The sequence below is a fragment of the Oncorhynchus mykiss genome, chromosome 12 (genome assembly GCF_013265735.2).
Source record: "Oncorhynchus mykiss isolate Arlee chromosome 12, USDA_OmykA_1.1, whole genome shotgun sequence".
Lineage (NCBI taxonomy): Eukaryota > Metazoa > Chordata > Actinopteri > Salmoniformes > Salmonidae > Oncorhynchus > Oncorhynchus mykiss.
Genome location: NC_048576.1, coordinates 15,285,670 through 15,291,925, shown reverse-complemented (window position 1 = coordinate 15,291,925; position 6,256 = coordinate 15,285,670).

Here is a 6,256-nt window from a genome sequence, read left to right as displayed (position 1 = left end):
GTTACATTTTAATCATTTAGCAGACACGCTTATCCAGAGCGACTTACAGTAGTGAGTGCATTCGTTTGAATATTTGTTTCGTACTGGTCCCCCGTGGGAATCAAACCCACCACCCTGCTGCTGCAGGGGCCATGCTCTACCAACAGAGCTACACGTTGCTGCTCAATTTGCAGCCCTTAAAAAGAGTGACCTATCAGCTGAATAACAATAAATACTTATTGCACCATATATAATTTTCTGTAAATTGTGTCACAGTAAAAAGGAGGGTCCATTCTACTCAAGAGCACTTGTAGTTTCCAAATCCAGAGTTTACAACCAGAGGAGCATTGATGCTCGACACTTAGTGTCAATCAGGTGTTAAAACAATAAAGCCATCCCGCCCTGTTTCAGTAAAAATCAGAGATTTAGGGCTTGAGAAATGTAAAATTCATAGAAAGAGCTATGGATGGAAGGACTGGCCATCTATAAAATGATAGTTCTAACCAAGTTGAGGCTATAAAGTGCTTATATTTTGGGTTCTAAATGGGTACGGCAGTTGAACTAAGCTCATGGTGCATTTATATGTTATATTCTTTAAGAATCAATGGGTACATATCATTAATTTAAAAGTCCAAAAATGTATGTAACAACTGCAGATTGCCCCTTTAAAGAGTGGTCTATCAGCTTAAATTCCCCCAAAAATTCATATTGGACATACATATTGCACCATACACAATGTTTCTGTACATTATGTCACAATAAAGGGAGGTCCATTCTAATCAGGAGCACTTCTAGTTTCCAAATCCACAGCGTTTACAGCCAGCCGAGCATCACTGTTCATTTTGTGGCCCTTAAAGAGTGGCCAATCAACTTAAATGTCATATTGTAACAACCTTTTTGAAGTCATGATTACAAGATACTATACAGTAATACAAATAACATTATTTATAATGCTACTATTAAAAATAATAGCAATAACAATAATAGTAATAACATGATTATCATTATAATAATCAACTTTATAAAACACTTAAATCCCATTGTTGAAAATGTGGATGCCGATTATGGCAGCCCGCCCGCACCTCTCTGATTCAGAGGGGGGTTAAACGCGAAAGACATTTCAGTTGAATGCATTCAGTTGTACAACTGACTAGGTATCCCCTTTCCCTTTCTTAATTAGCCCATTCCTATTGCACAATGTTCAGTACTTTTTTCATGTTGCACATATACATATTGTCCCAGTGAAATTAGGCTCCATTCTACTCAGGAGCACCTGTAGTTTCCAAATCCACAGAGTTCACACTCCGAGGAGCATCGCTGCTCATTCTACAAACAAACATTTTTTTTTTTTTTTTAAGTGTAGAGATGCAATTTGGAAAAAAATGTTTTAAAAACACTACCGTTCAAAAGTTTGGGGTCACTTAGAAATGTTCTTGTTTTTGAAAGAAAAGCACATTTTTTGTCCATTACAATAACATCAAATTGATCAGAAATACAGTGTAGACATTGTTAATGTTATAAATGACTATTGTAGCTGGAAACGAACGATTTGTTTTATGGAATAACTACATAGGCGTACAGAGGCCCATTATCAGCCACCATCACTCCTGTGTTCCAATGGCACGTTGTGTTAGCTAATCCAAGTTGATCATTTTAAAATGCTAATTGATCATTAGAAAACCCTTTTGCAATTATGTTAGCACAGCTGTAAACTGTTGTTCTGATTAAAGAAGCAATAAAACTTGCCTCCTTCAGACTAGTTGAATATCTGGAGCATTTGTGGGTTCGATTACAGGCTCAAAATGTCCAGAAATAAATACCTTTTTTTCTGAAACTCGTCAGTCTATTGTTGTTCTGAGAAATTAAGGCTATTCCATGCAAGAAATTGCCAAGAAACTGAAGATGTACATTAGTGTCTAGAATGAGAAACAGATGCCTCACAAGTCCTCAACGGGCAGTTTCATTAATTAGTACCCGCAAAACACCAGTCTCAACGGCAACAGTGAAGAGGCGACTCCGGGATGCTGGCCTTCTAGGCAGAGTTGCAAAGAAAAAGCCATATCTCAGACTGGCCAATAAAAACACAAGATTAAGATGGGCAAAAGCACACAGACACTGGACAGAGGAACTCTGCCTAGAAGGCCAGCATCCCAGAGTCACCTCTTCACTGTTGACGTTGAGACTGGTGTTTTGCGGGTACTATTTAATGAAGCTGCCAGTTGAGGACTTGTGAGGCATCTGTTTCTCAAACTAGACACTAATGAACGACGTGGAAGGTTCGTTCCACTCCACTAGCGTTTCTGTGGAACACACCTTCCACGTAGTTCATTATTTTCTATAGAACGCATAGCCCCTCGTTGATTAGACTTTACATAAACTGGTTACCAACATAATTAGACAGTAAAATGAAATGTTTTTTCATAGACATGGTATACGGTCTATTATAAACTGGGTGTTTCGAGCCAGTTTGGACTTCTGTTTTGAAGCCAGGAGATGTCTGATTCGTATTTCAGTGTTAGTTTTACACAAATAATTGTACATTTACAGTTATAAAATGGACATTTTTTTTAATTATAAACTGGGTGGTTCAAGTCCTGAATGCTGATTGGCTGAAACAGAGTTGCATTATTTTCCAGAGAACCCATAGAGCGCAGAGTTGATTATCCTTTTTATGCCATGGCTATAATTTAACTAATTTGCAGGTAGAAATGTGTTCAGCATCCACTGAAGTAGGTAGCAAGTTTAATATACTGAATGAAAATACAGTGGTGTAAAGTACTTAAGTAAAAATACTTTAAAGTTCTACTTTAGTTTTTTGGGGTATCTGTACATTACTATTTATATTTCTTACTCCATACATTTTCCCCGACACCCAAAAGTACTCGTTCGATAGACAGGAAAATGGTCCAATTCATACACTTATCAAGAGAACATCCCTGGTCATCCCTACTGCCTCTGATCTGACCGACTCACTAAACACAAATGCTTAATTTGTATATTATGTTGGAGATGCCCCTGGCTATCCAAAAATGGTGCCGTATGTTTTGCTTAATAACGAATGTATTATTTATACTTTTACTTTTGATACTAAAGTACATTTTTAGCAATAACATTTAATTTTGATACTTAAGTATATTTAAAACCAAATACTTTAAGACTTTTACTCAAGTAGTATTTTACTGGGTGACTTGAGTCATTTTCTATTAAGGTATCTTTACTTTTACTCAAGTATGACAATTGAGTACTTTTTCCACCACTGCAAAAATATAAACGCAACATGTAAAGTATTGGTCCCATGTTTCATGAGCTGAAATAAAAGATCCCAGAATTTTTCCATACGCACAAAAAGCTTTATTTCACTCTAATTTTTAGCATTTCTCATTTTACAAGATAATTCTGTCGTTCTGTCCCTGAGCATGGCAGTTAACCCACTATTCCCAGGGCACCGAAGACATGGATGTCGATTAAGGCAGCCCCACAGTACCTCTCTGATTCAGTCAAATGCGGAAGACACATTTCAGTTGAATGCATTCAGTTATACAACTGACTAGGTATCTCTTTCAAATCAAATCTTATTGGTCACACACACTTGTTTAGCATATGTTATTGCCCCGACAGTGCAGTAATATCTAACAATTTCATAACATACACCCTATACACACAAATCTAAGTAAAGGAATGGAATTAAGAATATATAAATACGAGCAATGGGATAAACTGTCCACTTTAATAAATGGAACACTAGTCACTGGGGCTCCCAGTAGAATACAGTAGAATAGTATAGGATACAGTATATACATACGAGTTGAGTAATGCAAGATATGTAAACATTATTATTCTAAAAAATGTTTAACTAGGCAAGTCAGTTAAGAACAAATTCTTATTTACAATGATGGCCTACCCCGACCAAACCATAACCCGGACGATGCTAGGCCAATTGTGCACCGCCCTCTGGGACTCCCAATCACAGCCGGTTGTGATACAGCCTGGAATCGAACCAGGGTCTGTAGTGACACCTCTAGCACTGAGATGCAGTGCCTTAGACAGCAGCACCACTCGGGAGCCCCAGTGACTAGTGTTCCATTTATTAAAGTGGACAGTTTATCCACCAGACAGGTAGGTGTGGCATATCAAGAAGCTGATTAAATTAGCATGGACATTACACAGGTGCATCTTGTGCTGGGGACAATAAAAGGCCACTCTAAAATGTGCAGTTTTGTCACACAACACATTGCCACAGATGTCTCAAGTTGAGGGAGTGTGCAATTGACATGCTGACTACAGGAATATCCACCAGAGCTTTTGCCAGAGAATTTAATGTTAATTTCTTTACCATAAGCCGCTTCCAACATCGCTTCAGAGAATTTGGCAGTACATCCAACTGGCCTCACAACCGCGGATCACATGTAACCACTTCAGCCCAGGACCTCCACAGCCGACATCCGGGCTTCTTCCCCTGTGGGATTGTCTGAGGAGGGGTGTGCTGAGAAGTATTTCTATCTTTAATAAAGCCCTTTTGTGGGAAAAACTAAGCCTGCCTGAGCCTGGCTTCCCAGTGGGTGGGCCTATGCCCTCCTATGGCTATGCCCTGCCCAGTCATGTGAAATCCATAAATTAGGGCCTAATGAATTTTTTTCAATTGACTGATTTCCTTCTATGAAGTGTAATTCAGTAAAATCTTTGAAATTGTTGCATGTTGCATTTATATATTTTTGTTCAGTATAGATAGCTACAGTAGTTGCCTTGGTAACCAAAGAAACATACTTGCTTGTTTAGCCATTGAATTCTACCTTGCTGATATACAGGTCCTTGCGTTATAGCAAAATAATGCACACTAGAATGCCCTTCAAGCCAATCAGAAACGAGTATTCAATAATTCCATGGTATAAAATAGCAGTAAGGCACCTTGGGAGTTTGTGTTATATTGCCAATATGCCACAGCTAAGGGCTGTAATCCAGGCACTCCGCATTTCATTGTACATAAGAACAGCCCTTAGCTGTGTTATATTGGCCATATGGCACACCTCCTCTGGCCTTATTGCTTAATTATTAAACTGGTTGTTTGTATCCTGGATGCTGATTGGACGAGCAGTGTTCCAAGCTGTGCTGTATTGTCCGTCACAGACACACCTATGCAATTGCTTGCTAACAAGCAATTTTCAGATTTCCATCTGAAAATGATCACTGCGCCTCCATAAGAATACCATGTTCCTGTCTGAATCATATCTTGTATATTTCTCTCAACCCACACATTATTTCAACTTGCTTCTAGCCCAGCATTTAGTTTGGTACATCAGGGGTCCATTTATAAGCCTCACTGTCTGCCTGGCCAACTTCTGAATTTAAATCTCTGTGAACGGTGCCCAGACAAGACAATTTTTTGAGCCAATCTAAATCACCTTTCTAACATTATCATAGAAATATCCAAATAAATGCCAATAGAAAAAAAGATCAAACAAATGAAAATGCAGCTACTATACTGTCATTCCAGGTTCAATGATTGACGTGACTGAGTTAGGGTGCGTCCGTAAATTCACTCTGTCTATCTACTCTGATTTCAGAGCACTCACATCTGAGTGTGCCAGATTGCAGAATAACTGATGAATTTATGAACTCTCAACACCCCTTGAATATGGGAGGTGTCGGTAAACATCAGCAAAAAAGCTTAATTAAATGGTTGCCAGGAGCACAGTTAGTCACCAATGCTCTGGATAACATAAAAACAGCCTGACCAGCTCTGCAAGGGCAAGTAAAATGGTCAGAGTGAGGTGTTCTCTCAATGCCAAAAGTGCACTCTTGCACTCCAGATTGAATTTATGAACACACCCCTAGTTGAATTTGGCTAGCTACCAGGAAGAACATTAACCAGCCTGCGTAGCAACCATTTTGTTTAGAATGGAAGACCAATGCTAAACAAATTATTTTGTATTCGATTTTTACTTAGTTTAAAGTTCATAGATCATTCACGCAAATTAAGGGAATGTACAGTGAGACTGGGAGTGTAAGTATGCCTCCAGGATAATATGGTAAAGTTGGCGTCGTGTATAGGTCGCGCTCGGCTATATGAACAAAAATCCATATGATAAATTGCCTGAATTGATAATAAATAGAACGATACATTTATAAATGTGCACCACTGTTTTTTAAAAAGTAGTATTATATTTTAAACTACTATTACTAGTCTGGTGGTTGCAGCCATCAATTGCCCCATTAACAGCCATATTAGCAAACATTTCATTTCAAACTTAACAGTATGTCCAACTGGCCTCACAACCAC